The sequence below is a fragment of the Lathamus discolor genome, chromosome 6 (genome assembly GCF_037157495.1).
Source record: "Lathamus discolor isolate bLatDis1 chromosome 6, bLatDis1.hap1, whole genome shotgun sequence".
Lineage (NCBI taxonomy): Eukaryota > Metazoa > Chordata > Aves > Psittaciformes > Psittacidae > Lathamus > Lathamus discolor.
The window spans coordinates 47746677-47774532 of NC_088889.1; the positions used below are offsets into that span (position 1 = coordinate 47746677).

Here is a 27856-nt window from a genome sequence, read left to right on the forward strand (position 1 = left end):
CTTTATCTACATAATAATAAACTTTTTAAATTAAATACACTCTAACTCCTGTGATTTGTCACTAAATGATTTCCTGAACTAGACAAATATATTCAGTTCCGCACCTTAGGGATGTGTTCAGTGAAGGTATGCCTGCTCCTGTTTGCTTTGAACCTGCCATCCATTAAGTTCCATTCATGGTCTATACGTCTTATATTTGATGAGGTAATGAGCTGTCAGACCCAATACACCTTGTATTTACTTCTCATGATTTTCTAAAGCTTTGTCATATTTCTACCCAGCTGAGCCCTAGCTATTTGACTGCTCCATGCATGGCAGCTGGTGCACACACTATCGTTACTACTACCCCTCTCTGTATCTCTCCCAGCTGAATTGTATCCATTCCTGAGACTAGAAACTCACCTGCATATAGGATTCAAGATGCAGCATTGGTTCACAGTGTGGCGAAGTCTGTGCTTTTTCTAATCTTTGTTTCCCACCTGATTATTTCTATAATTTTATTTGCTACTTCAACTGCTACCAAGCAGTGAGCTGGTGTTTCCTGGTTCTTATACCAGTTATAACTTCCAGACTTTTCCTGTGGTGCTGGTGGTCATCTCAGAAACATTCACTTTATATACTTGGATCTTCTACCTCTCGTTCTAGAAGTACCACTTACTTTTGGAAACTTTGAATCTGCCACATGCTAGTTTCATCTGATATCCTCTATCTATTTCTTGTATTAGAGAAATCTGAAGAACTAGTAGACCTCAAAAATTTTTATGTTTATTTATTTTATTATCCTTTTTCTCTATTGTCTTGTTTAAAAAAAAGTCAAGCTAATGCATTCCACAATGATCTGATGGTCAAACTATGAGCAATTTTTAGAAATATTTTAGAATATTTCTTTAAAAGTCAGCTCAAGAACATTTTTATGCATCTCATAAAAATAGCAGGAGATAATATTGGAAGAAGTAATCTCTGTGCTCCTTAATAGAATCCCTCAAATAGGCAGAGGGTAGAGTGTTATCCTCATGTTTTATCCTAAATTAATAGCTTTGAGGCAAGAGAATGTGCTTGTAAGCTTCAAAGGACTGAACAGGACACTACTGAGAGAATTCTCCCAAACTTAGCTGAGCTTGGCACAGAACCACTCCAAACATCTGGCTGGACAAATGTTAAAATTTCTAGCTTGGAAATAATTGACTTTTAAATCAATAGAAATCTTTTATTAATTATTTTGCCTTCATTTTAGACTTGTGAAGCTGAAGTAGTAGAATGTAGTCAGGTAAGTTTCTCTTTTGCATGTTTCTAATGCAACCTCAAAACTGGTTATATGCTGTAAAATTAAGCTTAATCCTTGATATAATTTTTAAATTTATATATATTCATAATTAGTTATAATAGATTGTATCAATTAGTTACAGTCATTTCCCACAAAAGAGCTGGCAAACTGTAAGCCTTTGTAAGATGGAGTTTTGCAATTCATTTTCAGCTATCATGTATAATGCACAATCTCTTCATGACATCTTGTAGCAAGGAGACATACTGAACTGGTGCATGCTTCCTATACTACCTCTGAGGGGAGCCATCATCCAACACTTCTGACTAATGCCAAGGAAACCATACATTTTTGTAATCCTTGCAGGATTACATGGGCCTGATTCTACTTCTGTTCAAGTGAATCAGAAAATCTACAGCCACATAGTCTGCATGTCACATTTCAATAGAACAGACAAAAAATAAGAGTAAAATCTTTGTAGTACAATCTTTGGTTTTCAGTATGATACAAGGATGCCAAACAGTAAAATAAACGTGTAAAGAAGAAATAACTTTCATTCTTTTTCATTTTAATATCTGGTTATGTGTAATTTGGTAAGCTTTACTTAGGAGAGAAGACATTCTCTACTACTCCAAAGTCTGATCATATATAACTATTTAAATATAGAATATTGGTGGAGAGATGAACAAATTCAACAAGCAGATGGGGAAATGGTATATAATAATTATTAGTATGTTATGGCTGGTGTTGGCAAAGAAAATATGCAATAACTTCATGCATTTTGCATTACTCCCTAGCCTACTGGACTTTGGTTTGCAAGTGTTCTCAAGTTCTGAATTGTCCTGATATACTTTTAGGAATATAGTTTATTTTTCGAGGAGGACAGCAGCAATAGGCTGAGAAAATATCATTAATTACAGTGCTCTGAGAAGCACTGTCTAAAAAACCCTACAAGGAGTGGGCAAATGATGCAGTGTTTCAAGGCTGCATTGAGGGTGAGAGATCAGTGAAAAATTTTCCTTTACTTTGAAGATATGCTGTTCCATGGGATATCTACTTTAAATACAGACTAAATATCTTTCCTTGGTTGCAGTGAAGTTTAGAATGTATAAGATGTAAAAGACATTCCTTAAAATTGGATAACTTCATATATTTGAAATACATAACTTTTTTCATTATATTTTCTCTTTAATCATTGTATTTGTCAATATTTTTATTTTACACCTCCTAGAAGGCAAATGAGTTAAAAGTTAACTTAGAGCAAACTTTCGGATACATGATCTTCAAATGGCTTAAAAATAAGTCAAAGTATGTTGATTCATCTTTGCTGCATAAATCATGCTGACTCTTAAGCAGGCTCAATAATAGTGTGACAGTGCCAGTAAGTGCTTGCTGAGATCCTACTGTCATCTTTACCTTATACTAAAATTAAGAAAAAAGTCAAGGCAAGGATTAAATTATGAATGTAGTAGTTGGTGTAGTTGCTACTTTTAAAAAATATTGTTTATTTTTTCTCAGCAATTGTTTTTTCTTCTTAGAGGATTGTCAAGACAGCAAAGATAATGGTGTCATTTCATGTCTCCCATCTCCTTATTTCATATGTGAAGAGCAGACCCCAGGCAAACTACGGGTTCTAGCTCTTGCCTTCTATTCTGAGACTCTTAATAATGGTGCAAATAGTGGGGTTTACAAGGAACAGAGGCACTTATGGATTGGAATTTGAACTGAAATCACTACTAGATCATTTCACACAGACTTCCAAAAAAATAGAATCCCCAAAACCCAATCATATGATAACTTCTGGCTGAACTCCTGCCCAACTTGAACTGGAGTCAAATATTGCTTTAACTGAACTAAATCTCCCTTGGCCCTCCTGGCTTTCAAATAAAGCAGTTGTTATTTTTGTTTTGTTTTTTCCCTATTATATGAACAAATCTGCTTGGGATGTCCTTAAACCTCTGTGAACTGATTCACTCCAAAGTAATATTAGATGATTTAGACAAATGATCTGAGTTACTGATTTCATGGCTGGAGAAAGTGAGTAAGAAGTGCGCTCTGTCCCTTGGCTGTCACACTGCTTTACCATATCACTGTTAACATCCCAGTGACTGTGTTGATTACTGCTCTGGATTCTCTATTTAATAAACTGTATGAAACTCTCTCTGGAAAAACAAAAGAGTAGTTTGGCTTATCTGTTTTTTGTCTTGGCACATTAAGCCAATTTTTCTAATCATCTGATCTGAAGTGAAATAGAGGGACAAGTTTCACTTGTATTGCATTGAAGTGCCTCGTGCTTACAACCATACAGCTCCTTGCTGACAGCTCATGCACTCAAAATTTAGGCAAGATTTGCATGGCCCAGTACCAAAATAACATATTACAGTAGGGTTTTTTTGAGTGCTTGAAAGGCATGGCGATGATCTAAGACTAACATTTTGTCCAAACCTGAAGATCTGTTCCAATGTATTCCAGTCAATCTTTACCTTGGGATTTAGAACTAAAGGCAGGGATTCAAAATCTGCTTTTATTTATGAACATTGTGTAGGAGGCCTTCACATGTTAGAGCAGAATAACTTTCAAGTCTATAGGGATAAATGTGCCATGTGGTGCCAGGAGAATACGTTTGTTTTTCGCAGATAATGGTTTCTATACCCACAACTCTGTAAGTTTCCTCTTCACAGCTGCCCTGCCATGAGACCTAAAATTTTAACCTGCAATAAAATAGATATATGCCAGCATTAAATTTCATATTGGCATTTAGCAAATTTGCAGAGGTAGGCACCACGCTTCAGATTGCAAACAATGATTTTTTGTAATGATGAACATTTTACTATAATTACAAGTCACATGCCTGCAAATTGCCTAACAAAGCTTCTATTATTCTTCTTCTGGTTGTTTTTGGTGGGGTTTTTTTCATGGCATGGAAATTGAGGTTGAGCTGCTTTTTTAATTCATAAATGTTGAGACAGCTAACAGGAAGATTTGGCCTCTGATTCGGAGTGGGACAGGTAATATGGATTTATTTGTTTCCTATTGAAGAGTGCTTCCAGCAGCTGCTAAATGGAAGGCAAACCAATGAAGCTTGAAATGGAGGAATAGCTTAAGCCCAAATTTGTGACCATTAAAATTTTGTTTCTTCTCCTTGCTAACTCAAAGCTCTATCTTGCCAGGTTTTAAAAAGTGTTATACAGATGCAAGAAGCAAATGTATTTGCTGATTCATGTCATAAATTGTACACACCCCAAGCCACGAAGCAAAAGGAGGCAGTAACTTTTACAGTATTGCCTAACAAAACACAATTCCATTTTTAAGAGAACAAAAGGACAGGGGCAAAATCTATAACTAGCAGAATGGACACATGGGGTGCAAGCCAAATAGTTTTCTATCAAATAGGGCAGATATAAACTACCTTGTGTATTGCTGAGCTTCACCTACAAGCACATTTATTGCCTAGTACAGGTATACAAAGGCCTCTCTATTAAACTAACCCGCAAAAAGTGCTGCAGCTTCTCAGGTATTGTTTCCTCCTCCTTCTCATTTCTTCTGTTCCTTTACCTTAATTACCTTCTACTTGATCATTAAAAGAAAGGGCAAGAAATGAAAATAGCAGAAGAAAATGTGAGGAGAAAGGATGAAAGGCAAGAAGCAAAAACAATAATTGTTACATCAGAATCTGAAAAAGATTTGGTTTCAATGTCTTCAGGTTTTTTGAATTTCTCATTGAGATGTTAAAAAATGTAGAGTAAACATGAAGTTTTTTGAATTTTTCTGGAAACATACTTACCATTTTTCACCCAGCACTGCTGCCAACTTTCTGACTGTGTAGTACAAACAGCTTTTCAGCTACTCCTACAATGGTGCATTCAGAAAAAGATGCATGTGCTAATGGCACCTGCACAGCCACTCATTTATGGCAGTCAGGGAGCAAGTGAACATGCCAATCAGATAATATATGCAGGTTGGATAACTATATATCTAACTACCTGCCTGTGTGTGGTACTATAGCTAAGTGAAGGCAGTGGGGTAACATGGAAGCTGATATGTTCTCCAGGGTACATCCATTTTGTCCATAGCAGGAAATCAGTTTTGCAGTAGCAATGTATAATTTACATTATCAATATAGTATAAAATAAGTTGTTGACCTTCTGAGTTGCAGATTCAAAAAAAAAGAAAAACTAGTCTGAACCAGTATGTTTCTCAGCATCAAGTGCATCACACTTTTATTCTTGTGATATGAATATATGAACATTAATGAAATAGTGTGTGTGTTTTATATGTATATCATATCTATATGTGTGTTTGGTTAGTAGATTTCTTTAATGCAAGCACATGACTACAAAGAGAACGTTCATCTCTGATACTTGAAAATATTAAGGCCTAAGGAATATTGGCTAGACACACTATTGGAGCTGTGAAATAATTCTTGCCACCGGTATTTCTAATGAAGACCATCTGCAAATAGCTTTATTTTTTGTTCCAAAAAAGAATTCAAATTGTTTTTAATCCAGCTGAACTTTTGAGGGATTAGCTATTATGTTCTCATTACTCCTTTCACTTACAAATGACTTTTGGGAGCAAGTCCATCATTGAATCAGTTCACCAAGCATATTATTTCATTTCATAACTGAAAAAACCAAACACCAAAACTTCCAAAAAACCAAAAAAACCCAAAACACAAAACCTCCCAAATCAAATGAATCTTCTACCTCACTATAAATTCAGCTTAAAATTGTCTGATTTTATTTAGTGTGCAGTTTTAGCTAATAATAATAGTAATAATTTACACAGTGTAGGCTTCTGGATAGAAAATTTTAACTCTTCTTTTCACACTCATCTTTAAAAATAACTGGGAGAATCCAAAGAGTATTTGTGGTGCTTCTGATTGAGTCATTATTACCTTTTGGGAATTTACTTAATGATTTTCAGATTGTCTGGGGAAAATGTAAGTAAAATTAGCAGACGAGTATACAACAAATATTGAAAAAATCCCACAACAAAAAGTCTGTAGATGTATTCATTCAGACTTTAGGAAAACTTAACTTACTCTTTGACTAAAGTGTTTTCTGGACTCTCCAGAATTGCATTTTTTATTGCGGGTTATATCCTGCTAAATTCATTGTAAGCAAAGGAAATGTGGCACTGCAATAGAGAGTAGGTGAAATACAAGGTTATCAAGTGACAGAACATTTGACTTTTGCTGTGCAACTAATCTCCCATGTTCTCAATTCTGTGTCACCGAAATGGGAAATATAGGAATATATACCCAGAGGTACAATGTTCCTGCATTCAGTCTGTGCCAATTTTCAGGCAGAAGGTCTGACTAAATGGTTATTGTAGTCCCTTTTGGATTAAAATTCAGGAATTTTAGCTGCTAGAACTAGAATATTGTTTACAATATTACGGTGGGTTTCTAATTCATTCAGCATAAAAACCCCAAACCAAACCAGTAAATGATATTTCTTTATGTAGGGCAATGTTTTCATCTGATGGAAAATGGAATAACCCACTAAAGTCAAAATGAAGTGACAATGATGTAGTCAGGCTGAGGATTCTCCTACAAAATTGAACATTCAAAAGCAGTATTCCTGTTACTCATTACTGCAGTTCCCTGGTAGAGTATTCCTGATAATTATCCCAGTATGTGAAACAGAGAATAGAGAAACACCCTGTTTCAGTCTACCTTGCAGACCCATAAATCATTCCTGCTGTTTCCCAGGGGTGTCTATGCTGAATTCTCCCTGGTGTGCCTTCAGCAGTATCTCCTCTCCATTTCTCCTCTATCCTTCTCCTCCCATTCACCTAGCACGAGTTTTCTAGTAACAGCCCTGCCTGACGACTGCATAATTCATGCCTTGCCACTCACCATGCTTTCTCCCTGGAGGGAGCTAGGTACTTGGTCCAGAAATCCTGGCAATCAGCACTGTGGTGTGGTACAGTTCAGTCTGCTGGGAAACTGGGAGGAGAGAGCCCTGCGGTGTGCATGCATGTGTGAGAATGTGGGAGCCGAGGTCCTTCCCAGGGCACTGTGCTGGGAGACAAAACACAAGTCAAGAACAGACACGTGTTTCTGGTGAGAATCAGAAAAAATAAGAAACAAAAAAAGCCAGGACAGGTGAAGTAGGTACCTTTTCCTCCCTCATTCGTGTGCAAAGAGCAAACCCTTAGTGCCAGCCCCTGAAGACTGATGTTTGCAGGTCCACGTTTCCCATGGCTGCCTAGAAGCCTCCCATCCCATCAGCCCACAGAAATGTTCAACAGCCCTGCGATATCTGGAGTCAGAAACCAAACCATGGTATTCCACAACAGCTGAGCTATGTGTGTCTGAGCTGCTTCCCCTGGCTCTGTTAGCCATTTCCTGGCCTGGGAGAGAGACATATCTGTGGGTTTCTGTGAGGATACTCGCCATGGGGTTCTCCTACCACATTGCAGCACTGTGTCTTGATGCCACCGTCAGAGAGAGGAGCCATGGGGACAGGCAGCTCTGGGAATCCTTTGTAGCTAGCAGGGACTAGCCGTGCCGCAGCAGTAACTGGTACCATTGCCCAGGCCAGTCTCAGTATTGCACTGGGCTGTGCACAGGCAGGCACATGGTGGCTGTGTAGAATAACTGACAAAATAGCATTGGGTGAATAGCCATACTAGGTGTGCAGGCCAGCAAGACAAAGGGTGTTGTACTGGGTTTCGGATGTGACTGCTTAGGCATATACCGGTCCTCTGACAATCTTGAACTTCGTATTTCATTGGCAGTGGTGGAGCAGAGTCTTCAAGTAAGGGTGAGAATTCAGAGATTAGAGGGAAGGGAGGAGGGATGAACTTTTTTCTTTTTTTAAAGCAAAGAGCAGGCCTGCTGCTGCTCCAGAGCTTTCTGCTCTCTCTGTAGATTAAGGGAGGCTCCAGTTCCTTCAGGGCTTTCCCCAGATGTGGGCCAGTGTGGGAGCTCATGCCCTGACAGGAAGGATGCATGTTGTGCTCTCTGAGGATGAGATACATGTGTGCCATGGCATTTTTGAATTGCATGTGGGATCATGGAAGTTACTGTACTGTAACTGGGTCTGTGTCCTGTGTTAATGGATATACTCTGGCAGACCAGGAAAATTCCTGGGGATCATCCACACTGGTGAGCATACAGAGCAAGAGGTTTCCTCACTGGGATTTCAGTTAGGCACGGTACTGTGTGCAGAATAAAACGAACACTGTGTGCATTGCCAGAGAATTTGGCCTCAGGGGAGCTGACGGGGATGCTGTGACAGGACACTGTAGACACAATGACTTATATTTCCAATCAGGATTAGTAATTGTTCAGGCTATCAAACATAAATGTGTTTAGACAAATGATTTTTATATCAAGCTTTTGCTCATATGTATTCATGCACTGCCACATCAATTGAAAGCAGGATGAGAGCCATCAAAGGAGCAGTAGGCTATGGGCAATCTGACCTCATGGGTCCTGGGAAAAGTGTAGGTTTCAGTGCTAAGTACACAAATCAGCCATACTAAGCCTGCATGGGAAAAGAATGGCCAGAATATGTTGCTCATCAGTAAGGCATGAGAGGAGTCAGTTTAAAGTTTGTGCACACACACATTGGGAACGTATACTCCTCTCTGTTTCAGGGTTGACTTGTTTACCCACATGCTTACGAGCTATGTTAGCAACACCATGTCTCAAAGTTTCTGGATCACTTGCTATCACTTAACCAATGATAACTAGGTATAGAATTTGGTTCCTATGGGGAGATTGGTGCCATAAGGGCAGAAATCACAGATCTATTATCCATTGAATAAGACCGTGGAGAGCTCACTGTCCCTAATAGCCCTCTTCCCTGGCAAGATGACCATTTGGTGGAGAGGTCTGACACTTATTTTCCTTTTGCTGCCTCTGAGTCACACAGATTCTTTCCCACTGTGATTTGGTGGGAAGCACACTACTTGGCCTGGCATGATGCTTGTACAGGTGGCACCTTTTCATATTCATATTCAGATTGGTTCTAGAAGAATATTTGGCAAAAAGCATCAAATACATATCTCAGTAGAGAGAACTGGCTGCAAAATGCAGCTATGAGATAAGCAAATATATATATAGTAATGTGAGAAATGTCTCTTATAGCAGCGTAACTCACAGGTACAAAACTACCAATTGGATATGCTTGTGAAGTTGTTGGAGTTATATGTACAGAACAAACTGAATGTGAAAATTTGGCCCAGATGTGTACATCTCATCTCTGGTTTTAGGATTTTGAGGAATTAAACTCTAAAATGTCTCAGTACTTTTGGTAATGAGCAAAGTTAGCATTATTGTTAGCCACAGTTCCAAACAATTACAGAAGTTATGATGAGATTTTCCATACTCAAATTTTTAGAATAAAAACCCCATGAACAGCATGAAAAGTGAATTGCCCACTTCATTCTCTATCTCATTTAGTAAAAATCTTGCCAGGGTTCAGGCAGCTGCCAAGATTGCAAAAGCTAAACAATTCACAAATGTGGGCACAACACTTGTGCCTCTGCAGTCCAGGCAAGAGATTGGCATCCCATTTGGAGGGAAAGCAAGAGGAAACCATAGCTGACTCAGAGACAGGTGGAGGTACAAAGCAGTGGTGTTGGCTTAATCATGGAATTGACTGTAAGGGAAATCTTTTCTTGCCAAAAGAAACCCTCCATTTGTGATCCTCTTCACTGTTCTTGGCTAAAAAAAAAGTAAATATTTCTCCTTGGTGCTCAACTGACTTATCAGCATATGAGCTGGTACTGGCACAGTTAGGAGAAACATCTTACTAGACCTGATCGAAATGCCGCTGCAGTCAATCAGACAGAAATAAAAGAGTTAGTCATTGAAGAACCATTATACCGAAACACCTAGCATTTGTTACTGACCTGAGTTATGACTCAGACTAATGGCTAAGAAAAGGCTTTGTTTCCCATTGCTCCTTAGTTATTATGTTTTTATGATAAATTTTTTAAATAGTACTATTTTGGCTACTTGAATTAGAACTTTTGTTTCTTTTAAGCTGGAACGTTTTACAAAATTAAAATCTGTGAAATCTTAGCAAATTTAGAAAATAAAAGATAAAAGAAAGAAAGATCAGCATTGTAACAAAATATTGCAAAATTATTGAAATTAAATGCTTCATCTGCACTCAGCACACACATTTTTCAGATTTTTCAATTTGTGAAATTATTGAGATTTTTGTCTTTCATCCTGATCTGAAAGGAAAAAAGAACTAGCAGTTTAGAACTACCCACAGTAACAGAAAAGAGTTTCCTATTCTGCTTCATTCCAATTTGGTTGCTCTCTGTTGTGAAGTTATTTGCTAAGGGCCATGAATTCCTATAATTTATAAAGGCCTTCTAATGGAAGAGATGAGATGAGGCAATGGAAGTTGGTAAGTACTTCCTGAGTATGAAGACCAAAGCAGCTCGTAACTTGTGCTTCCCCCCTTCTGCTCTATTCATTCCCCAAACTGGCATTATTCCTCATATTTTTATTGGGCACAGGCAAGCAAAGCACCTTGCTAATACACAAGTCTCACCCACACTCAGAGACCTTAATGAAAGGCTAGTTAAACTTCCTGCAGACTAGGTTTCAAAACATAAGAATATTTTTGAATGCAATTAAAAATCTTAATAGATTTCCCAAAGCCAGTCCAGAATAAAGAAAATTCTTCTTTGGCAACTTGCAAATAATGGAGAAAATTCAGACCACAATGTCTCTGAAGCGATCCCTAGAGTCAAACTGGAATTTTTATTGCTGCATTGCCTTTTAAGTCTTGCCACTTTTTAGCACTTTAAGTTCTCAAATGAAAGGATAAATCTATGAGCAAAAGTTTCTGATGCAGTTAGAAGCAGCCTATTCAGCCTGTGTTGTATATGAATTGCTGGCCATTCCATTTCATTCAAACCTCAGCATTGTTAAGGTTTCCAGGAAGCTATTCAATGCTATACCATAAAGTAATTTTGCATGCTGCACTAAGGGCAGCTGTCATTCCATGCTGGTGGAACTCATTCGTTTTCATGTTTAAGGGCTTCTGTCAGTGACTGTGCAGTCACATAAGTGTAATAATTAGGTGGAATTACTCCAAATTAAAGAAATGGCCAGCAAAACCACATCACAGCTCAGATACCATAAACTTCCCTCATCAGCAAAAGAATTCCAATAAGAAAAGATTCATTTTGCAACAATTTGTATCCAATGGTGTATAAATACATCAATCAGACATTACGTCTGAAGACCTCCAAATTGGGGTTCCACCAGTGTGTTAAAATAGACTCATTATCTCCTTTTCAGAGAAGAGTCTGGGCAAAGTTCTTAGTTTTCTGTTAGATTTTCACTGAAGACAGGTATAAGCCACTATCATTGCTAGTATGAGCATTGTAAGAATGGAAGTGTGACTCACAACCATGCCACCCCCCACCTGTATCCTGCACAGGCAGTGAGGTGCTTTTCTTCAAATGCTTACTGCCTGCTGGGCAGCCAAAAACAAAGAAAGCAGTGACAAAGAGTGGTGAAGGACTACCATCGCTAACATGGCAAGTCATGGCTGGGCTAGAAACAAGTTCCAGGTGCCCTTGCAACCAGCCCAGCACCTTATTATTCTATGCCATGTAACTGTTGAAACCAATTAGCCCCGTATACATACATTTTAACTGTTCCTCCTTAAATCTGCACTTTTCTGCATTATCAAATACACAGATTTTTATTGTTTAGGGATGTGTTTAGGAATTTGTAAGACTTGCTAGGATCAGAAAATTGTAATATGACTGAAATAAGTCTCCTTAAGGTCTATGTGTTTATGAGGTGAGAAAGGTTTAAAATATAGCTATCTCTTTTTGAGCACAGATATAGAGATATTAGAAAGCAAAAAATTAGTCTTTGGCTTGTTAGCACTATTAAATCTGCAAACACTGTCATTTCTGATTAGGAATAAGAGTAACAACTACCACCTTCTCCTTCCTGATCTTCATAAATCTGGATCCTATGTCCTGTAAGTGAACATGTACAGACTGCATAAAAAAGTGGGACATTTTACAAATTCTCTACACAGGATATTTTGCTCCCACCTTAAAGTAAAATAATACCCATCGAATCCCAAACCACCTAATTTCATCTTTATGCTATGAAATACCCTTTTGGTTTATCATAAGGTAAAAATGGTTATCTAGCACCTTGTATCATAGTAAAAGAAGTCAAAGGAAAAAAAAAAAGTGAGCTCTGCTTTAGGTCCTGCTGATCAGTATCAACATTTTGAAGTACACCTAAAAGAGACTGCTTCCTGAGCTCACATGTATTTAGCTCACATGTATTTAGTAGTATACATGGACATTTATAAACATTACCCAGAAGATGCCAAGAGAAAAAGCACTTGCAGGAAAGCCTTAAAGGACTAATCTCAGTTTCAAAATTAGATATTCTTGCTATTATCCCCTGAGTCCAGATAGTAAGATATTAAACAGCAAAACCAGTCTACTTCCTCACAGATCAAAACTAAAACTTCAGTGTGGTTCAGGAGGATTTTTGCCTGTGTGTGTACATATTATAAATGCCATGTCTTTGTGTGTATACGTATATTTAGTGGGAGGTGTCCCACCCCATGGCAGGGGGGTTGGAACTAGATGATCTTAAGGTTCTTTCCAACCCTAATTATTCCATGATTCTATGATTCTATGTGCACGTGACAGATGCATGCACACACCAATGTGTGTGTATCCAAAATATTTGCTATATATATTTTTTTATATGAGCCAGTGATGATAGGACAAATGGTAACGGCTTTAAAATAAAAGAGGATAGCTTTAGATCACATATTAAGAATAACGTTTTTTACTGAGAGGGTGGTGAGACACTGGCAGAGGTTGCCCTGAAGAGCTGTGGCTGCCCCATGTCTGGCAATGTTCAAGGCCAGGTTGGACAGGGCTTGGAGCAACCTGGACTAGTGGAGGGTGTCCCCGCCTGTAGCAGGGGGGCTGGAACTAGGTGACCTTTAAGGTCCCTTCCAACCCAAATCATTCTATGATTCTATCATAGGAGGAAGTTGTTCCACATACACTGATGTATAAATGAGTGCAGGTGAGGAGAGTCTGAAAAAGCAAGGTAGAAACCAATGCATTCCCTTTGCTTTGGTTATATACCTCGTGTTGTAATTTTGCCCTTCTGAAAGCCAATTTCTATTAGATGTTTATTTCTCATTTATTTTTTTCTGAAATTATTCATCCAAATATTTAAAATGTTCATATTTTTCCTTAGAATTGATAGCTAGCTGTTCTATTGATTCTGTTGTTTTCTTCCTATGATGCTTATCTATAAAGAAAGTAGCCCAAGACTAATTTCATATGACACCCTCTCCAAGCTTTCTCACCAGGTACTAATATGTGTAGGGCTCTTTCCTGACTTCTCTGAAATAAATCCATATCCAGTTTGCTGTAGCAGTCTCCATGTTGCCTAGTGGATCATTGGTATTAAGGGTATAAATCTGGTGTCTTGGCAGTGAGTTAAAGTATGGTTTGGCAAATATATTTAGGCTTCGATGTTATGAGTTGTCCTTTCCAAACAAGAGTTTCTGGGTGGTATTTTAAAGTTATGCTCTCTGCTGCTGTTTTCCTGGATATGATAACACTGCAACATGCCTGTTTTGTTAGAGTCTGTGCTTTATGAATACTGCACATTTACTGGTCTTTTCTTATGACTCTTTTTTTCCCAGAAGTGGAAATGACAACAAATGAGTTCACACTGCATGGACTTGAGTACCTCAAGGTACCTCGGAGCACAGCCAGAACCCGGAGGGGAGTGGACCAAGCCTGCAACAGGAGCCATCAGAGGGGAATAACTCACCCTTGCCCTCTCATACCTGACCCTTGTCCTTCTTGCTGGTTGGCTGCTGAGCGCCTGAAAATGCCACTTCCACCCCCTCGGCTGAGGACTCAGGTGCGAAACTGCATAACTTACTGTTTTGAAGAACTTTCCTGCATTTCTGCCAGGGGCAGTGGGCAGGAAGCTGGCTCGCTCAGCCCCAGCGCTCCCCTGGCACATGCTGCCCACAGCCCTACAGCTGGTCGCACGGTGGGCACCCAGCTGTCAGAGGAGGGTGGCGTATGACAGACTTGCTCATCTAGTCCCCAGTTAATAAACATTGAAATAACTCCAGTTTTTTTCTACTTTAAGTCCTGCCAGTTTCAATTGTGTATCCTGTCTTCTGCACAGAGGTGAGACATCACTTTCCAAATAAGTCTGCACATATTTTGGTACGTCTAATATCTGCCAACAAAGGAATGTACACATTCTTTCACTGAAGTGAGGCAGCAATGTCTCAGGTAGAGGAGACTGAGGTTGCCATATTGTGTGCTGGCCCGGTGCAGGATCTCAAACCTCAGCAGTAAAGAATAGCAGAAATTTTGCTTCAGGAGTGGACATTCAATGTAAACTGCTTTGCTCAGCAGCTACAACCATGAATCTCAAACCACATACAGACAGAAGAGAGATAAGGTATTCACAAGAAACCTCCCAGGAGTCAAGACAAAAGCATTTCCTAAAAAAAATCAAAAAATCAAAAAATCTTCTTTTTCAACCCAAATCTTCAGATTTAGCTTTAAAAGAGCTCTATCAGATAAATTCAGCATTTCACAGCAAGACATAGAATCATAGAATAGTTAGGGTTGGAAAGGTCCTTAAGAACATCTAGTTCCAACTCCCCTGCAATGGGCAGGGGCACCTCCCACTAAACCACTAAACCATGTCACCCAAGGCTCTGTCCAACCTGGCCTTGAACACCATTTGTCATAGAAATCTGCAAAGAAAAAAATCAGTTTAGAAACATGGAAGTAAAGAACCCTCCATCCCCTAGTCAGTTAAAATGTTCAAAATAGTCAGTTCAGGGATTCAGTAATACCGGACATTTTTATTTTTTGAACCTGTGAGATGTGACATGCAGCCTCAACTCAGCAGCATATTGGTGATCTGGGCTCATATTGCCAAAAAACACAAAGAAATATTCTTTTCAAAGAAGAGATTCCCTCTCCCTTTTTTGGGCAAAATTTGAGCTCACATCTTATGTAATGGTGTCTTGTGGGTTTAATTTTCACATGCTATTCTCAAATGTAGGTACACTTACAGCTGTAGAAATGGGAGAAAAAAAAAAAAATCAATGCAAAATATAGCACACTTCCAAAGACCAAATCATGCCAGAACGTAGCAACTGGAATCTTCAAGGAACCCTGAGGAAGTTCTTTTCCCCATTTCTGCTGCCGCTCATAATGAACAACTTGGTTTTCCTCTACAAAATTCATTCCTTACTCTGCCAAAAGACTGCTGGAAACATTTTTTCACATGAAACAGACAGTCTGCAATTAAACACTTGTAGATAGCTGAACTCAGTGAGTTATGAATGCTCTGGGACATATAAACAATCCTACAAGAATCGCTTCCATAATTTGAGTCAACAAAGTGAATGAGTTCTAAGCATAATTTAATAAAGTCTGTAAGACAACATAGCTACACTTCTCTCCCATTAAAATGGTGTTATGAGAATACCGCACTTTCACAATATTTTTTAAAAGGTAAATCAGCAAGAAATGGCCGTTTTTCATGTTTTAATCAAGATGTAAAAGTTAATGTACCTCTAAGCACAGCTCAGGCTAGAGAGAAAGTGTGAAACCTGTAGAAAAAAATGTTAATTCTTCTGGAAGCAGGATCTAAATATTTTTCCTTTTTTCTCCCTAAATAATGGCATCCCACATTTCTGCGTCTCCTGAGAGACCATTCAATTCCCACTCTTTAGTTCTGTGATTGCTGAAACAACTTATATTAGTAGGTCGATGGCCAGGTGGACCAGCTGCTAACTTTTTTGTCATGATTTTGTCTTGTGTATCACAGAAGCTTTACAGCAGCAGATGAAAGACTCAAGGAACTTTTACATTGTTTCGCTAAGTGGAGTGGAGCAGCTGTGGGTAATGTGCCATGATAATACATCTAGGTTGCTTTTTGGATCCAACACTGTCTTCACATTGTGAAGATCTATAGCGCTGGACCAGTCAGGGTACTCATCTTGGCCAGTCCTTAGCATATTCAGCAATGTGTCCCATTGCAGAAGTGCAAGTCGCCCCTACTGATTCTTGTTTCTGAGCAGCCATCCATCAGCTCAAGTTCTGATGAGATGTTGACTGTAGTCGGCAGGTGTAAATGTAAGCATACTGCTCCTGCCTCTCCCTAGAAAAGCAGCATGACTTCAGCCTAAGAATACACACCAGCTCATGTGGGAGCAAGCTTAAAAAAGGCTGGGAAACATTGAATATTTGTGTTTGATTTATAAAAAAAAATATTTTGACATTTCTAAACTGAGTTTTTTCTAAGCATACTGGTCTCTGAAAATGCCAATTTGGGATGAAAATAGTTTTGAAAATATCAGCCTTTTTCCCTAGGAAGGAAATTTCATCTGTCAAATAGCTGTAACATCCAAAACTAGTCAAGGGCAGAAATAAGTAAGAAACACATGCCCTAAATACGTACCTCTCTGTTTATTGCTGAACCCAAGGAATTTAGCTCAAATGGGAACCATTTGGATTGGGCTGCTTGCCTCTTTTTTTAATGGCCTAATTTTGCAGCAGTAGCCATGACTATCATAACAACCAAAACAAAGAAAAATATGGAGTTGGACTCAGAATTAGTACATTCTCTCTGCTCATGAGGGAGAAATCCAACCCAAACCTTCACTCCCAAACACATTGCTGAATTTTCAGGACGTTTGACTGGGGATTCATAGCTTCTAACTCAAGTTCATCTCTGCTACCAGTTGTTATCAGATATCGTTATGACAATCACCCTGCAGGCTTCTATATTTATCTAGCAGGTTTGTGCTCTACACCACCTTGGAGTTACAAAGTAGAGGAAAAGTGTCTTTAAGCCAAATTCTTTGTCCTCATAATTTTGGCAGCATCAGGGGATTCTGAAATAGCTTTTGTAGTTAAGTCCATGCTTAGCTACATGCTGCTCTGATTTTTTACTTTCCTTCACTAGGAGTGATCACTGTCAGTTTCAGTAGGAAACCTGGTTTGTCCTTTTAACCCAGTGGTAGCAGGCTCCACTGAGTGTCTGCCTCCCTCCTATTCCTAATGCCAGGGCCTGTACAATGCCCTGCATGGGTTTCACTGTCAGTGGCTCTGTTCAGTAGTTGCAGCAGAAGACTTTTCCTCCAGCTATATACAGATATTTACATTCCTTGTTTATTAATGTACTGAACAGAAGCCAGAAGTATTAAAGTGTGTGACTCACCATCCTGCCTTTTCTTAAGGAAACTTTTTCTGCCTCTCAAATAAAAAATGAAGGAATACGAAAGAACAAACAAAACAGCATAGGCATGGCACAACCATGTATGCATCTGTGAAAGTAAAGGTGCTAATATTATATTGCCTTCCTTCCAAGGGGTCAGGCTTTGATCATGTTCACATACAAATTTAAAAATTTCTCAACATTTCAGCTGAGGGTGATAGGTAACAGACCTTCTGCTTGGGAAGGAGCCTGCTCTTTCTCCTCCCTTCCACTCCTTCAAGGTCTTTTGCAAAGTAGTTTTGTAGTTATCTCTGTTCCTGTTAGATGAATCATTTAACTTCCACCTGTTAGGATTCTGCTTTCTTTTCTCACTTGAGATAATATCTTTGAATAAGGGTTTCTTGGTTTACAGTAGGGTTAACATTTGCACTGGGGAAATGCTTAAGCAGAAGATTATTGCTAACAATCCTTATTTTCTGAAAGAAAAGTAAGCTGTTTCTTGGCAGCACCATCTGTGAGAAACGGGATCCTCCCAAACATTTGGGAAAAATCCCTACTGCCAGCTCCCACACATCACATTATTTTTCCCCCTGTAATGTGTCTTTTCTTAAACGAATAACTAATTGTGAAGATGTAGAAACCAACAGAGTTAACTGCAAACCTTACTCATGTACTCACCATCCTGGATGTGAGTGCCACAGCAGTGCTGAAGTGCCAGGAACACTTGCCTTGCCAAGATCCCCTAGTATGGGACGACTGTCCGGGTATTATACACGTATATAATAGCACGGCAGAGCTAGCCCGTTCCTATCCGTGGAAAGCTGTAAGAACACAGCTTACTACATGTGGAAAGGCTGATGCTTTAGATGAAAATCTCAGTGAGGTTTGAGGCTCTTCAGAATTCAGAGTAAAATGCAGGGTGATATTAGCTGTATCCATAGCATCAGCGCATTGAGCCTGTAGTCAGCCCAATGTGCTGAGATCTTTAGAGTAAAGGCTGCCATACTGTGTTTCTGGCCATACTGTCTGACACTCTTTTGTTCCACTCCATTCATGGGTTATTTCTTTATTTTCAGGAACAAAGGGAAGGAACTGGTGAGTTTTTAAAGCTTGAAACAGGTCAACTATGCAAGAGGGAGACAGATGATGGACACAACCACAGCACAGCCTGTTCCCTCTCAGCTCTCTCCCCTCCAACTTAAAAACTGCTCAAAAACCCAGAAGAGGAAATGCAAGTGCTTGAAGTGCCAGGGAGTGAAAAGACTGATTTTTTTCATTGAATTCATTTTCTATGCAGAATTTGAAGGAAAAAGTGGAAATTAAATATCTGGAAGAAAGGCAAGTTCTTTTCAGCTCTCCTGAGAAATAGGGAGAAATGGAGCTTGAACTTCTTGCTTGGAAGTGCCTCTTCTGTAAGGGATCAGAGAAAATTTTAAGGGACATATTGGAGCTGTGATGGATGACTTGTGGTTGTGACTTTTCAGCAGAGAGAAGAAAAGGATGTTTTTAATTTCAGGTTCATGGAAAAATTTCATAAAAGAAGGAAAAGAATGGTAAACATGAACATGAAATGACTCAGGGGATTTAAAATGTGATGCAAAACCTAAAAATGTGACCACTGACAAGCAGGCAGACAAACTATAAATGTAAGTAGTTATGAGAAGCTGGTCTGATATAAATGGCTTTAGGAACCTGAGAGGGAAAAATACATTACATCTGAGGTGTTGAACCCAAGTCCTAAATAAACGCTTGAGACACTCACTGCATCATGCATTTCTGCTACTATTTTCATAAATTTCCTTTCCAGAAGAGTCTGTTCTGGACAGCATGTTTGACCTCCTGCATAACTCACACCATACAGTTTCAGCCAGTCTTTTCTGCATTAAACCAGAAATCCGTAGTTGAGTTAGATGCGGCCAGTTGTGTTTGCTATTAAAAATGCCATGCTGAACCTTGTTTCAACTGCCAGCCACTGGGCCTTCATATGCCTTAGACTACTAGATTTAAGAGCTCTTTAGTCGCAATTATTGACCTTTCTTTTTGATGTATTATCCCTGGCTTTCCACATTCCATCCACAGAATGTAAATGTTAGTGCGCAGTAGAAAGTGGGAGAAGAAACCTCCTCCATCCACACAGATGTTGTCCACTGGCACTCTGAAATATCTGGTTCAACAGATAAAGTAAGCTGCAGAAGGTAAGAGGTTGAGGAATACAACTGTAGTGCATGAAAACTTTTTCCCTACTTAAACATGACCCCCATGAGAATTAGTGATATTTCTGGAACAAGAAAGATCATAGCTGATCATGATAATTTAAAATCAATTACAAAATCACTGAGAGGGTTTTATTTCTTTGGCTATCCTATGTCTCTATTTACCTGCATGGCATTGAAAAAAAAAAAAAAAAAACACCAAAAACTTTTAAAGATGAGAGAAAGGAATAATTGTCCAGCATTTTGTGTTCAGATTTACAAATTTAGTTGTAACTCTGTATTTGGCATGGGTTTGGAGTCAAACTTATTTTACACAGCCTATAAATTACTGTGTAATATGTCAAATTGCAATACAGACTGATTTAAGTCATGCCTATTTGAAATAATTTTTGTGGGTTTTTTTGTGCAAGTTTCTTGTGTCTATCTTTCCAAACTGTATATAAATTTTCATATGACCTATTTTCATTTTTTTTAATGAAACTTTGGGATTATGTCTACTTAAAAGATACAATTCTGGTTTCAACCACACATATCAAAGTTTTGCTACTACAGATTTTTCCCTTTGAGCAGCACTATAGATCTCCTGTCTGTATTATAATTCTTGAAAAAGAAGTGTGCATCTTATTTTTTTTTTTTTCCAGAATCCTTCTAGGAAAATAGCTCACATCTGACATGAGTATTTTCACCTTACTCTGTAAAAATAACTAGTATTAGTATGGAATAATAATTATGAGCTTTTAAACTCATGTTAAAATGGCTCAGGCAGTGCAGACACTGCAGCCTGAACAGATGCCTAATGACATGGAGCCATGTTTCGTGACAAATCTGTACGCAGCCACAGATGAGTCTGAAAAAAGCACAGCACTGAATTCCTGCAGATGGATAGAGATAAAAATTAAAAATGGTAGCTTAAGAAAAAGAAGCAGCATCAGGTGTGTAAGGTTTGGTTGGTTTTTTTGTGGGGTTTTTTGTCATCTTCAGTACTGATAGCAAGTATTAGCTGCATCTGTGGATCAGATTCTGTGAAATTATTCACACTCTTTAAGGGGAGGTATCTTTGAAGTTTCTTCTCATCACTGAAGAGGATTTCCGCTCTATGGATTTCATTATTGGAAAGTGCCTCCTGCAGGAACTTTTCATTATTCACCCCTCAGTACGCTCTGCAAGATCTTCCCATCAGCATGTTACTTATTGTCAGCTTTCCTATAGAATTCAATGGGGGATGGGGAGAAAGCCATCCACTGCTCAAGGCAATCTGCCCATGTTCTGCAGCAGTAACATCATATTGAACTGTGGGCAAATTGCTTTTATGGAGGATATAGAATAACAGAACTAAATTGGATAAATATGGTAGTAAAACATTTCATTAATTTAAAATGTCTCGTGTCATCTTCTTCCAGGACTGTTTTAAGTTTTCAGATTGCTAGAGTGCCTTGACCTATAAACTCATTGCTTGTCTTCAGTAATGCTTTGACAGAGTTGCTATAGAAAAAGACATACACGAAAACCACAGTAACGGCTTTTGCATGCCCAGTTTATCGACCCAGTTTAGTGGCCAAAAATAGAGATGAAGTATTATGTTTATGGTGTTAACTGCTTCCCTGCTGGTCATTGATTCTCTCTGCTATTTAGTCACCTTTTTAGTCCACAAGAAAATAAGAGCGGAAGAAAACTATTCAAACATTGCAGCTTTATATAGCTGCACTTCCATTGCCATAAGAGCCATATTGGAATTCTTTAAACAATATATTTCAGTGAAAAAAATTACAGCTTTTGAGACTGTCATTTTTGCATACTTTACATCACCAGCCATCACAGTTTCAATGAACTCACCCAGGCTCCTTCACTGACTGTACGGACAAGCTCAACACGAGGGAATTCCAACCATAATTGTCTCTTTTGGGCCCCTCTGCAAAGGGATCATTACAAGCAGCAGGTCTTTTGCTTTCTTCCTCATATAGTGTATGCTGTAAACAAAAGAAACTGTATTAAAAGCTTACCAAGATTTCCTTCTTTCTGACTCCTCTCACAAGGTCCTGAACACATGGTAGAGCTCAGCAGAGGGGTGCTGATGTCAAAAGAAAGACATCAGTGTTTACAGTGGATTGCTCTTCCCTGCTGTTTAGCAAATCACTTACAAGCTGATCTTGACTTCTTCACATGGTTTTTACATTTTTCAGTATTTCCCTGGGTAATTACCTGGGAGCATGTCTGATCTGCTGTTTGTCCTGGTGGCTCAGTAGTCAACTTTTCTGTTGTACAGCTGGTCACCTAATTAATGAAAGACCACTTTTTTTCCAGCTGAATAATATAGCAGATATATTTCGAATAGGAATTTTGAAGGGAAAAGCAGGTGGAGTAAAATTTAAGGAACTTGTAGGATTAAGAAAAATTTTGTAGGTTGTTGCAGTTTTATTATTCCTCACAAATCTCAGTATGGCATCATAAGTACAAGCAAATTGTGCTGCTGCTTTTTATTAATGAAAATATTAACAAATGTGAACAAGGAAGATTTTTTTTATTATTTTCACTTTCTCATCTCTAGCCAAAGGGCTTTTCTTGCACTGCCCTCAGCATTTGCAACTGGATACTTCTGGAATGATCTTGTTGAAGTGGAGAGGCATCATTTCGAGTTTAAAAACATACAGTAAGAAAGAGGGTGGGCTTCTGAGCTCTCTGAAGAAATAATACTAGTTCCTTCTTGAAGAGATCTGGGCTTTTTGTCAGTTGTCTCTCAGCCCAGAAGGTTGTGGCACAGGCTGGTTTTGATCTTCAGTCACACCCCAGCATTTTCCAGTCAGGATCAGAATCACATCAGCCACATTTCTTAGATATGCTCTTGATTGTGTCTTGCCCCACACTACTTTTCATTAGGAAGGCATTGTCCTTGACCTGTTTGAGAAGTTCATGACTTTTCACTATTGTAGTCAAAATACTCACAAGTTCTTACAAATATTGATGCTACTTGTGCACTCTCTTGTTTGTCATGCAAATAGGAGAAAGACTTTGACTCTTATCCCTCCTTCTAGTCTGGCAAATCTGAACTACTTTATTTTGCCATTGCATTTAGGATGCTAGTTATATGTTTGTATGTGTTCAGCTGGACTAAGAATTTTTTAGTTGGTGTTTTTCTCTAAGAACTGTTATATTTTAACTCTCCTTCCTTTTCTGAGGCTCTATCTTACAAAGTGAATTTCCGCTTTCATCCTGACTAGGTTAGCCGTACAGTCTAAATTCATATAGTCTCAGCATCCTGCTTGGAAGCCAGCAGCTGAAATCCTGCTTGGAAGCTACAGTCCACTGCCTACAGGGAATGTCCTCTGTTCTACCAGTGCTTTGTCATCTATTTTACTTTTTATTGTGTGTTTGAGGGGGGAACCCTCATATTGCTGTTACCTTTGTGTTTTGTTTTTTTTTTACTTCTTATTCACAAAATATGTGTGAAAGATGGCAGATTTGGGGTTTTATTCCTGAAGAACATGCTGAAAGCTTCTTTCTCAGTCTAACAATAAACTTCATCTTTTATTTTCCCTTGGAAATGGATTTGATCAATGTGATTCTGTATTCCAGACTGGAAGATGGTGTGGATCCTTTGCCTCTTACTGATGCCTGTTAAATGCCCACTTGAGAGAGTTTCTTTTCACTTGCAATTCTTTATGCCCTATATATAATTTTATGCTGATTTCTTTCCTCTCAGAAGTGATCTTGAATACATTGACCTAAAAAGCCTTGCTGATGAAAGTTTGTTGAAACACAAACACTAATGTAAGACTGTGCCTTCTCTTTGACACTGTAGCTGTGGAATATCCACTGGAATGCCCATCAAGCAATGGTGTCAGGAGGGTATAGATAAGTCAAAAAGTGTTAGAGACTCAAAGGAACTCCTCTGGCTGAAGCAGAAAATATGTACAGGAAAAACATATGTTAGCTAAACAATGTTGTAGAAACATGCAGGACATGGTAATAGATTATAAACAATATAGCAGTTATACTGGACACAATGGAATGAGAGGCAGCAGCACTAATGACCTTTTTCCTCATGCCAAAATTATCGCAAAAACCTGATTTTTGTTGAAACTCTAATAACTCGCAATCTCATAAGAAAGCCTGAACTTGATGAAAGAGGACATTTTGATGAAATTTTATTTAACTGACAGTACTTTGAAATGCTTAAATAACAAGTTAAAGTTTCTGACTTCAGAGAACATTGACAGAGCAAACTAACATTCTTAGTTAGAAAATGTAGCAACCAGGATGTTAGCTGATCTGGAATCATTCCTAGCACTTTTCAATAAGGAAGCTCAAATTTTTAGAACACTATGTAGTTCAGAAGCAATCACTGGATGTTCTGCTGGGTTTTATTTAATCCCTGGTTGGACTTGTTCATCTCCATTTAGGACAAATACATACAGACTAAAAATAAGCAAAGGATATGCTATGATTACCGTGTTAATCCGAGGGTTTTATTTTCATCCTGTCTTCACTCTCTCTATCTTACATGTACACATTGTCACAGCTCAGACAAGTGAGTACTTCAGTGAAAGGGCCATTCTTTGGTAACATCTCGGTATATGTTTTGTATACCTATTTTTGATGGATGACATTTGAACATAGGTACTTTTTGCTCAGAAAGAATATAAATATAACAAAAGCAAGTATCATGTTATTTGCCCACCTTCTCCCTATTTAGTTAAAATATGAGTTGTTTGTACTGCTGACATTCCTAGGGACTCCCGATCTTTGCCCATGGACCCACTATGTAGCACTAACCAAACATATAGTAAGAAGACAATCTCTGCCTCAGAATTCAGGGCTGTGGGCAAGTGAAGGAAAAGCCAACAAATTGGGATTTCTTGAATAGGACATTAATCTATTCTTACACCATTGTGTATTTTAGCTGTTTTATATTTTTAATTTAATTTACAGTTCATAAATACTTTGTGCTGGAACAAAAAGTTCCATGTTACAAAGCCAAATGTCATCAAAGGTATTTGAATTATTTCTGGGCACTTTCAGTGTGAAACTTGTATTTAATTGGCATAGCACCTTTTAAATATACCTTTTCACTATGTTTCTGTTGTGTTTCTCATCAAAACCAATAAACTGTCTTTACGGGCCATGCATAACATTTAAGGAGAAGGAAATGGGTCATATTAATGGTACGTTTTTATAGGTATATTACAAAAGTTTTGTGTGCCATCTAAACCCCCTGATTCTCCTTTAGCTAACATGTAAATGCAACTGAGTGCTTCTGCATATAAATGATGGCTTGAAACAAATAGTGCCAGAACACACATTTGACAGAAATTAGTATTTTTAGCACATATTCCAATTCAAGAAGGTTTTGTCCATCCTGGAATACTTTATTTTCTCTGCTTGACATTTTTCCCAGGATCACCTGAAGCTGCAAACCTTTCTAGTAATCCTCAGTGTTAGTCCATACTTAGGGTCCTTCGAATTGGTGTTGGCTGTTCTACATATGCAACGTAATTCAAGGTCCCAGGGATCTCAGTGTAGACAAGAAGTGTCAATATACATACATATGTATATGTGTGTGTGTATATATATATACACACACACTGGATTGAATGAAAATACTAGTTGTTATTGAAGACACTGAGAAACAGTCAAATCCTTGGAAGCAGAAAGAGGAAATGGCAGTGACCTCTATCACAAACACCAGCAATACAGGGTAGGAAAAGAGCATAAATAACAAGCTAAGTCTCATGCACAAATGAAACAGCACTGAAAACAACATGGTGGCTGAGGTAGCAAATTGGGTAGAGAGGGGCAGAGAGGATGGATTTTGTTATTTGATTCCTTCTGTATTCAGAGCAACATAACTGCACTTTGTGAGTAGCCACAGCTGTTGGGAAGGAATGAAAGAAATGGCTAACCACTACTGTTAAAGAAAAGGGTGACAACACATTTATAACTGGCTGCCAAAAATGCTTTGTTGATAAAGAGCTTTTCATGCACATTTGATATTTCTGCCTCCTGAGAAAAATTAACCAATGAACCTCTGAGTGGAAATATGCAGTTTTTCTAGGATGAGAGAAGTCATAAATGTACCTTTATGACTATTCAGGAATTTAGTGAAAGCAGTAGTTTTCCACAGACAAGACAGATGATGAGGTAAAGTTGGGGCTTATTTTATTTTTCTGATTTCATTTTTAAAGTCAGGTTTGTAAAGATAAAGCATTTGGAAGAAGATTCAAGTTGCTAAATAAAATGAATTATTATTTTATTAGTTTGCTGAGAAAAATAAACTGTATTGCAGATATTTCTGCCAACAGCTTAGAAAACCTAATAAGATTCTGAAAGTTTTGGAATAAATTCCATCTTATTTAAATAATTTACATTTTAATGAAAACAAAACAAAGCAATAAAGAAGGAAAAAAAACGTCCACTTTGCCTTGATGATGTAGCTACCAAATTTAGGCACTGGATGTATGCAATTACATCATTGGGAATCTCTAACGTGAGACCTCGGTACATTCCAGTCCCGGTCCATGCTCAGGGGATATGAACACCGTGTTCATGTACAGGTGTTCTCCATCTATGGCTGGTAATTCCAGCTTGCACAGATTCCCGGCAACCTCTGCACGGGTATAGCTCAGCCCTGAGTACATAACTGGGACAGACAGCATCACCACAGCTTGTTCTGCCAGGAGCCTTCCTTTGGGAATGTCAGGAATGCCCTCAGCATTTATTCAGCAGGAAGCTATTGGCTAAAAGCACACAGCAGCAATTGCGTGTTGTTTCTTTAACAAAGAAATTAGGGTCTCTTCAAAACAGAGATGTGCTTCTTAGTTATGTGGGTAGACAACTTGTTTGCAGGGATATTAAGTCCTTTAAACAGAGATCAGCTTTTGTATATCTATTTTTATCGTTTGTATCTTGCATACAAAGTAATGTCTTTTAGGCCCACTCTATCTGATATCTATTAGGAAATAATTTCAATATTTTGGAATCTAACAAGAGTTACAATGATGAATTATTGTGGGGAATGGCAGATCAGAATTATAAGAAGCGATAAGTTTAAAGACTTTTTTTTTACTGTCTTGTGTTAAAACAAACAAACAAAAAAGCCCCACTTAAAAATCAAGATCATGAGTGATTCATATAGGTGCATGATGCTGGACAGCCAATAGTGAGGAAGCACCAGAAATTTGCTTCTGAGACCGAGTCATGATCCATTTAGAACATGAATACGGTTTGACAGTGAAAAAAGATAATGAATCTTTAACTTTGGGTGTTATCTATCTGTCATCATGTTCTACCAAATAACACTATAAATACTGATTAAACACTTTTCATGAATTTTCTTTTAATAGGCTTCAATTTTGAAGTAGGAAAAAGAATGTAAGGTAATGATTTGAAAAGATAAAATACCACATGCTGTTTTGCAGGAACTGCATGGTAACTCTAAGGGAACATGCTAACTCTGCAGGAAGCAAAAGTATCAGAGCAATAAATTGTGTCATCACTATCTCTGTTATCTCTTAATAAATGTGGAAAGAATATTGCAAAGATCTCACTAGACATATTCTCTTTATTGAATAAAGTGAAAGAGGCATGAGAATTGCTGCTTCATTTTGCATTTTCTTGTGAAAGCAAGTTGCAAGGTCTTATATTTACCATAGGCTGCTTTTGCAAATATAATCATCTCCTTATAATTTGGAAAGAGAAAGAGCTGTCTTTTGCTTTTTTTGTGTGTGTCTGCATGACATGCACATGTATCGAGTATCTGAATCTTCTCAGACCCTTATTCTCAACCAGCTGTTCCTGGCTATTGATCAATGCAGGTTGGGTATCAATTCTGTATGCTGGTAAGGAATGTTATCTGTTTTATGATATACACAATGATGAACAGGCCAAAGGAAAAGAAATAAAACTGTTGTATCCACTCATATCCTAACTGCATGATTGCACAAGATGCCAGAGGCTTTGTTGGGCTGCTTTTACTACGTCTATCCAGCTTTCATCCCCCCAGTTTGCTGGCTCTGTTGTACTGACAATATAACAAAGAGAAAATAACAGTCCAGCAACTTTAGAGGTGTAACTTTAGTATTACTTATATTCTTACTATAATTGAGACAGAAAACAAGTGTCATTACCGGAACAATA

The 27856-nt window shown here is 38.2% G+C and overlaps 1 long non-coding RNA gene across 4 annotated transcripts in view; it reads right to left on the reverse strand.

The window, feature by feature from the left end:
- LOC136017287 (uncharacterized) overlaps nt 1-27856 on the reverse strand; it is a 272445-nt gene that overhangs the window by 63639 nt on the left and 180950 nt on the right. For 3 of the 4 annotated variants that reach the window (XR_010613885.1, XR_010613884.1, XR_010613882.1), the window contains one exon: nt 21560-21693. This is a non-coding gene — a long non-coding RNA (uncharacterized LOC136017287). Of the gene's footprint in view, nt 1-7130; nt 7290-21559; nt 21694-27856 lie in introns of those variants that run through there. The other variant, XR_010613883.1, reaches the window with a different exon arrangement.